This window comes from Pseudomyrmex gracilis, unplaced genomic scaffold (genome assembly GCF_002006095.1).
Source record: "Pseudomyrmex gracilis isolate BER0280 unplaced genomic scaffold, ASM200609v1 scaffold_105, whole genome shotgun sequence".
Lineage (NCBI taxonomy): Eukaryota > Metazoa > Arthropoda > Insecta > Hymenoptera > Formicidae > Pseudomyrmex > Pseudomyrmex gracilis.
Window position 1 is genome coordinate 394,126 of NW_018020689.1, and position 8,672 is coordinate 402,797.

General features: G+C 45.7%; 1 protein-coding gene across 1 annotated transcript in view; it reads right to left on the minus strand.

The window, feature by feature from the left end:
- Window positions 1-8,286, minus strand: part of LOC109856020 (frizzled-2-like) — a 64,546-nt gene extending 56,260 nt beyond the window's left edge. Inside the window, exon 1 of the mRNA XM_020430825.1 lies at window positions 7,921-8,286. The gene's annotated coding sequence lies outside the window, so the exon portion shown is untranslated. The remainder of the gene's footprint in view (window positions 1-7,920) is intronic.
- Between the last annotated feature and the right edge of the window lie 386 nt (window positions 8,287-8,672).

Consider the following 8,672-nt stretch of genomic DNA (forward strand, 5'->3'; position numbering starts at 1 on the left):
AACACACGCTAATGGATGGATTTGAGAGTTAATGCGATCTTTCATCGATTTTGCATCAGCGAAATTAGAACGTCACGAAGCAACAGACCGTCAGACTTCTACGGTTCGCCCGACGTATTAACGCAATCGGAAGAACCTGTTATGATTTATTAATGGACAGAATACTTCGCTTAGGCATTATATACACGGTGTCGCACGGGGGACGATTACGACCGTCTGTTACATTCCCATCCGCCATCAGATCGTTATATTGTTCCATCCACGCGCGCATATTTTTTCCTTCTGATTAATTTCCACTAGAAAATTAATCACTGCGAGAGAGGGGACACCGCGTGTTGTGTCCGTACGTCGGTCGTTGACGGCGGTTGCACACGCGGTCCTGCGGATTCTCCGCCTAGTGTCCATGGGCGTACATGAACGTATGACGCGATGATCACGCACGTAAAACGGAGAAAGAGAGACGAACACGCACACGGATGAGGGGGACGGATAAGAGAGGCCGAACAGAAGGTTGTTTGAGGGGAAGAGGGGCGCGTACGAACCCCACGAAATATTGATTGACATCCGGGTGACAGATTTCACTGGCCACACACCCCTTCAGTCTTCAACCGGCGGTGTATACCGAGCCGAACGCGCTCGAGCACACCACCACCTACCTCCTTCCCATACTCTTTGTCATGCTGATTTGTTGCCAACCATGCAGAGGTGCTCAACCGTGTTGCGTCTCTCGCCTCGGAGATCGATCTCATCCCGTGATAACGCGAAATGAAGTCCGTTGCGCCGATGAAACGCTTCATTCAACAGACAACCCGATCGATTCCACGATGCAATCGTCTTTCCCATTGCGTTTTCCGCGTGGGCTCATCCGGATGTTGTGTTAGGTTTGCAACGAGCTTACCGGGAATTGCACGAGATTACCTGGGAACGGGTGTCGGGTTGTGGCCGCACTTCCAGTGATCGGCGGTATCCGATCAGCGAGACGCGCCGCATACCGGACACGCGGATCTCGACACCGCGTCCGGTCCGGTTGTTTGTCAGGGACACTCGGCGCGAGAGCGTCTAATAACGTGCAATTAGCGCATCGGGTATAATTACGATTAATGCTGACCGGGGGAATTATCATTTCCGACTAAACGCTTTGATAAACAAATTCCGAAGAGCACATACCGAACCGAACACCGGCGAATCTCGTGTTCCTCATCGCGCGCCCATCGTCGCGGCTCGTTATCGCGTTGGATTTCTATTTGCCGTCCAGTTAGACAGGTGTAACACGTCTTGTCCAAGGTGCATAATAATGTACGTTAAGGAGAGAAAGAGATAAAGAAAGGCTATAATACCGTTATCGTTACCCGGAACACACCATATGTTACCAACGTGATTGACATATTGATGGAAAATCCATGCCCCATACGATTAACCTTTCAACTAGCATGATCTACCTAACCGTCGTCTGACGATATTTTCTTCGCTCGCGCATTACTCGAGTGCTGACATTAAAGAAGATGTCAATAGCATACCTGTTATTTGAAAGTCACGACCGGATTTATAATACTCTCGTGTGTGTTAGCTTCCCGCTTTCGTATCTAAAGATAAATGTAGAGCTTGCTGAGACTTTACAGAAATTTCTACGCGGAGAAATGTAGATATCTAATTTCCACGCAAATGTTTCTTAAAATAAACTGCGTTCTGCGTGATCAATCATCGTTTCAGATCCGCGAGAAGAAATAATTATATGCGTGTTAAGCAAATGCGTCGCGAGTGAAATTGCTCAAGCACATCGCGGAAAGAAGGAGAGAAGGGGGCAGGTTGGCGGACGAGCTTCGAAGTGGCAAACAAAGAGCAATGCGACAAAGACGGACTTCGTGACAGAACGAAGATGACGGAGTCGTTGCGATTCTTGTTGGCCGCTGATTGCTCGAACGGAGGAGCCAATTGAAGATGTGACAACGACTCGACGCTTCTGAATCATGTCACATGTCAAATGAGTGACTCGGAAACTGTCAACCGGCCCAATTACGTCTTCATATGAATAGCCGACCCACAGAACCATCGTCCCACGCGCAACGATGCTCAACAAGTCGACAGGTTCGCTATAACCGACGAAAATGGCCCGATAGTTCGTTACACGAAGCCGCCGGCCATGCACTTTCACACGTTCGTTCTAATACGTTCTAATTTCACGTTGTCATGCATTATGAATACACTTGTGAAAACGGATATCTCGCGCTTCGTTTTTGATTTAAACTTCAAATGAACTAAAGATTGTTTAAGATTTTTTTACTTAACCGATTATCAATTTAACTTTTGTTTAATCAGATAGAAAATTTGCACACCGCAATCTACAATTTACACGAGAAGAATATGTATGTATACGCACAAAACATTTAATATTGTGAAATTTTAGTTTTTACATTGAAATTTGCGATTGAAAACTCGGCGGTTGACGGACCGACACGCGGAGGAATCGTGTCCGTAATTATTTCATTAAATCTCGTCGATGTGTTAACCCGTGAGGGTTGCGAGTGTAAGCCGCGGTAACCCTCGCGCATATCGCAAATATTGGTCCATTACGAGATCACAATGCTCTCTCACCTCATGTATACCACGCATAGCGTTAACCTCAAAAGAGTCTTCTGGTATAGCCGGTATAGGGCGATTGAAACAGCTCGTCTCGCAACGCATAGCTACGAGATTATGTAGAGTGAAACTGAATGGAGAGACTGATAGGGGAAAAGGGAGAATCGATCAAATTAAAGTGGAATGCAAAGTGAATGTCGCCCAAAAACCGGATAAAAGTGCGATCTGAAAAACTTGTTTTGTTTTGTTTTTTGTCGAAAGCTTGGGCGATGTATCTTATCAAAGTAATTGCTGTTAATAAAAAATTGATTATATTTCCGCTAAAAATATTTATTGACAATTAACACAGTAATTTTTGTTGTTGTTGCGAAAACTGTTCCGATCAATATAAATTTCAATTGCGTACAACAGTTTTTTCCAGTGACAGATGGTGTCTATTTTTATCCGTTAATCTGATCTCGTGCAATTTGTACAGTTTTACGTCAATATGTTGTTTCACGATTCACGCACAGATGAAGTTTACATTAAATCCCGCGAACGTCACGAGAATGACTTTACCCTCTCCCACGCGCGAGCAGCTTCTAAATTCATTATCGGAGAACGAATGGAGCATAATTGAGACGTATGTAAAACGCACATGTGCGGTCCCCCGCCTCCCACGCCCACCGCGTGATAAACGCCCCCGTGTCTCCCGCTGTCAACGTACTAAAACTTCAACTCCTCCTTCGCGTTTTATACAGTCGACTATAAAGTATGTAATTAATGGTCGACGCGAAATAATCAAGTAAACATCTTTACAAGCTACTATCGACTATTGCACAACCACCTGTTCTGCAACCTAGTAGAATTCGAATTTCAAATTTTTCTTCCCACTCTCTTTGATCATCAAAAGTCCTTGTACTATAAACAAAAACTAATTGTTGTCGTTAAAATTCTCAAGTAATATATTTTGTGATAAGTAAAACGCGTAAAATTGTATAAACAAATACAATTTATATAAATGTTTAAATATATAAGTTGTCAATTATTTAATAGTTATACCAATTTCTGCTCAGCGCGGGAGGTAGATTTTAATCTCAGGAAGAATTTCCAAGATCTCGATATTCTGGAATATTCTATACAATAATGCTTTTTGATTACGCACTAACCACGCGCGAAATCATCGGTTCACGAACAGTAGGCGGCAACATGGCGGAGGTAGCGCGCGTGATATCGCCCCTAGGCCGGATCTGTGCGCGCAGCGCAAATATTGCCTCAAGATTACAGGAGCGCAAAGCCGTCGGCAGCACGTATCTAATATCCGCGACCTCCTTCGAAGTGTCTCCGAGGGAACAACGCGTGATCGGCCGCTGTCCTTGTCGCATATGACTTTATGGGGAATGTTTTCTATTGCGCAGCTCGTACGGAATATAAAGCATTTGAAATTCAAAAGTTTAGAGCGCAAACTGCAGTTCAATATCTAGTTCATAAAGTAACGTGCGAGACGAAACGTTTCTAATCTGTAGAATTATAATATATTTAAATCTCTAATATTGATCTCTTTCTCTGTCTCCCAATAACAAAAAAATATGAAAAACAATTCTAAAAAAACAGATGTCTGAAAACAGAGACTTCGCGCAGGTATTCCGAAATAAAAACTTCACTGTTATTGATTTGTCGGCCTTTGTGTGTCGCGTGATCGAGAAAATTGCGGAGGGCAAGGAGTCGGCGCGGCCGGAGGGGTTCGAGCCAGAATCCTTGATGCGATTACCCGTCGCTGAGTAATGCACCGCGGGCGCACGATGATATAGTAACGTTATTATCGTTCTTCCGCGGGATCGCTCGCCGCAGAGGAGCCGGCTGAATATTCATCGTTCATCGAGCGACAAGTGGTACGTAATCCACGGCGTATAACCGTTTGGCCGTGCCACGATTTCATTTGCATCTTTTCGAAAACCCCGTTACGCGACGCGCTTGGCGACGATTGCTTTGTCAACGCATGCGGGACGATAACGCGTCTTTGTCACACAGCGAGAGCAAAGAGCGATATATGTCCTGTAGGATGTTCTCGGTCGTTTACGTACGATTTATCAGTAGGGGATTCACCGCTTTGAATTCACGATAAAGCGCGCGACGCTGACGAAACATGCGGACAATCATGCGCGACAACTGAAGTGGTAATCTGCAATAATATATCGCGACGCATGTAAAAAGCACTATGCTCTATTAGCGAGCTGCTAATGATTCGGTAATGTATGCAAATGAAAGAACCGAGTAGAGTCCATAATGCAGGCGGTAAACGAGCGATAAAGGTGAAAAGCGCTGATATCAGCATTCACTGAAACTACTCATTCAGCGTCTCGTAACTGCTCTCGCGAAAACGTTGGATTAAATATCTCGGGATGAGCCGCAGGAATGTGCGCGACGAGAGGACGAGAGGAAAAGGGAGAGAGAGAGAGAGAGTGTACGACAATTAAGGTAAGCAGCTCGTTGCGGAGGAAGTCGACAGAGATACAGGAATACAAGGACAGGTACACTAACTACTATATAGCGTCGGACTGGGAGAAGAGACACCCGGTATCTCGTGTCGGAGGGAAGTCGGAGAGAGATAGCGCGCGTTGTCCCGTGGGATCGGCTTGAGCATTGTCGAGAGGGTTGCTTGCTTCGTCGCTCGTCACTAGAGGCCGCCACCGTTCGCCGTCATCCTCCCTCTCGCCGTCGCGGTTACCGAACTCACCCTTCCTGCGCTGCCGCCCCTGTGTTTCTCTGTCCATTCCTCTTGCCGAAGGAGAAGCAGGACGAAGCGAGGGTACGAACAGAGAGCGGATAGGGTAGGTAGGTAGGTAGGTAGCTCGGGACTGTCACTCGGTGATGGATGATTCTACCCCAACGCGATCAATTCGCCTGCCCCACGCGCACATGCCTCGAGGGTGAAGCTTACCCTCGTGCGCCACTCGCTACACGAGAATCGCGATGCTTCCTCTCGATCTAGCGAGAAGGTGCATTCCTCTCTTGCGAGTGCTTGAGTCGACAGGGATGGGATCGTCCGTTCTACGAGATCGATGAGAAACTATGAGTCGTCTCGGATCAGTATGAGAAAGTGTTCTCATTCTTCTCCGGAGAGTTCATACATGTAAGCCGAATAAAGAAATCGAGAAGAGAGTCAATACGGGAAAGAAGAAAAACTCATCTCGCTTTCAATATTTATCCCGCAATATATCAACCAACGTCTCTCTATCTGATAAAAATTTGTACGTTTATTATTATTATTATTTATAAATGATAGAGTAATAATGTAGTATTAAACTTTTCTCGTCTAAAGACGAGATTGTAAACGTGTCTGCGGATCTATTTAAATACATGATTAAGAAAATGAGCATAATTATATTACAGTCAGCGCGACATACTGATTTAGGCGTCTTTTTATCTACACCGCCGTTTAAAACGAGCCGCTTATCGCTATCCGGACCGCGACGAAATTTGTAGACGAGCTAGTAAAAACGTTTAACGACCGCCGTCGGGCTCTTACACCGCGTCTTCTCCCCAAGGAGAGAGATCTTTCGTTGCTTCCTTTCGTTGTTCTTCGTTCTCTCGCGCACGTTTTGCCACCCCCTCCCCCGGTTTCGTCTAATTTGCATAGTAATTTTAATCAACGTACCGCAAACTGCAATATATGCGTGTATAGCTATACGCGAGAGCACACGTGCGCCGCTTGTGCTCTTCGCATAGATTACGCATACAAACGGACCGGTACAGTACAATCCCGGCAAAGAGATCCGCGAGAGAAAGAGAGAGATCTCTCTCTTTCTCTTCCCTTCTTTCTCTCTCTCGGGTGCGCAACTCGCCACCCTGTAATTACTTTCCTCTGACGGCGCAGCACGTCAATTCAAATTGCTCTCGAATTACCTAACACCGAGAGCGAGCTTTTTGCGTGTGTGTACAGGGGCGCGAGAGGCGCAAGGGTGCTAAAAGAGTGGATAAATGAGTGACGGTGCAGCGCGCATAGCTCGGGATCGGCCAGGGGAAGAGACGACGCGGAAAAGAGAAACGGAGTAAAAACGAGAGAAAGCCCCATTTCGGGACGCGATTCGTGTAACAAGTTCGAGGATTATTCGCCGCGCACGTTTCTCGAATACATTGCCCGTTCATTGATAACGCGTGCCCGCGAGCGCGGCGCAGTCGAGGCGTTCCTAAAAGACTGAAACGGTCCTTGGGATTATCCGGGCGCGATGAAAGATAACGGCGCTTATCGCAGATAAGAGAAAGAGAGGAGAGGAGAAAAAGCGCCGTGAAAAAAACCAACGTCGACGATATTGTCCGCCAACACGGTTCGCAGTTGCGTTTACAGCCGCGCATTTGTAACGGGATTTGCCCGGAAAAGATTGTCGCGCGCAATTGTACGACGGAGCTGAATACGGCGAGAATTTTGTTATTAACGCCGTTGCGTCGAGTCGTATCAATTAGAGAGAAAGACAGTACTAAAGAAATGCAAATAAAGTCTGTGTGTGTAGTGTGTTTGGAAAAGACTTGTGGAACATTTCTTTCCGTACATTTATGAATTATATTCTCAATGCAAATTAAATTTAATATAGTTGTTGCGCTGTGTGCGAAATCCAAGAATTGACACAATTTTTGTATCGACGTTTCAAATAAACGTAGCAAACTTAAGTTTAACGAATAAGTTTATTTGATTAAGTTTTATTATTTTTATTAAGTCTGTTTTGAAACAGATTTGATTACATTTTCAAGTTTTACTATTAATAAAAGTCAGTTTGTTATTCACATTGCTACCAAATATCTCGATACGAGCAAAAACAATACATGCAATGTTTTATTTGTAAAAAAAACACGCGAGGATGAAATAGTGGCTTCCATCACTAATAAAAGTCAAAATCGCTAACAGTCACTACGCAATTTGTCGAACAAACTCAAATTCCAAGGACTGAATATATTTTTGTATTGTCGCGCGAAAAGGATTTCTTCCGTCGCTAACTAGCGCTAATGCGTGACAACTAAAAAAAAAAAAAAATGCGTTGCCTTCGTCAAACACCTAATGTTGCGTAGTAACGAAACGTCACACGATACCAAAGATACCTTCTCTGAAATTTCGAAACTTTCCATCTTTTAAATTTCGACACTTCATTTCTATTCTCATTCACCAATCAAAAATAAGTGTCAAAATCAAATAAATAAATTTGATAAGCTCAAATTTCGCAATTATAGAAAGAAGCAATTTCACCAATTTCCAGTTGTTTTTATCGAGTAAGTTCTTATCGTTATCTTGTTTGAACTTATCGAAATTGTTTCTCTGTTACAAACTATCTCGCTACCTCGCGCTAAATTTCACAGGAAATGTTTACTCACCGGAATAAAAAAGTGCGTGCTAGAATTCTACTTGTAGTACACTCGCAGTCGCCGCTGTCTCTTTCTCCCTCTCTTTTCGACCGAGACGGTTGATGTCTTCGTCGCGGCTTGTCAATTCGATGCTTCTTCGGGAAGCTGTCTTCGTCACTCGCACAATCGCGGCGCACTGTTGCAGCATGCGCGAAAGAGGAATCACGCGAAGAGCATCGCCCGGCAACTCGAGTTCTAACAACGACGAGGTCGACGTACGTTGGTGCCGCGTAGGTGACGAGCGAGGGTTAACGGGTTAACCTTGAAAACGGAACCTGGCTACGACCGAGTACGCGAGGTTGCTGTTTTGGGTGGCGCGTTAGTGCGGCGGGAGTGCGCGACACTACCGGAGACGCCTCCCCGTGACTACTGCGCGAAACAGAGAAATCGATAGAATGGCCCCGGCACATGCGTGCATCGCACCCCCTTCCCCGTACCTTTTCTATAGGGGAGAAACCGACGAGAGAAGGACGACGACGAAGCTATGGAGACGTGGGCGGGCGGGGTGCGAGCAGGAAGCGGAAGAGAAGAGGAAGACGCGGGCGGCAGGGTTGTAGACGTTGTCGGGGCTAAAGTAATGGGAATTTCTTTCTCGCGCGTTTGCCGCTCTGTGTGTATCTCTTCCTCTTCTACTCGCCGGCGAGCTCTTTTTTCCGGGGAACGCGCTTCGCCCTCTCTCGTTCCTCCATTCGACCCTTTACGAGGATCGCCGAGCATCCCTC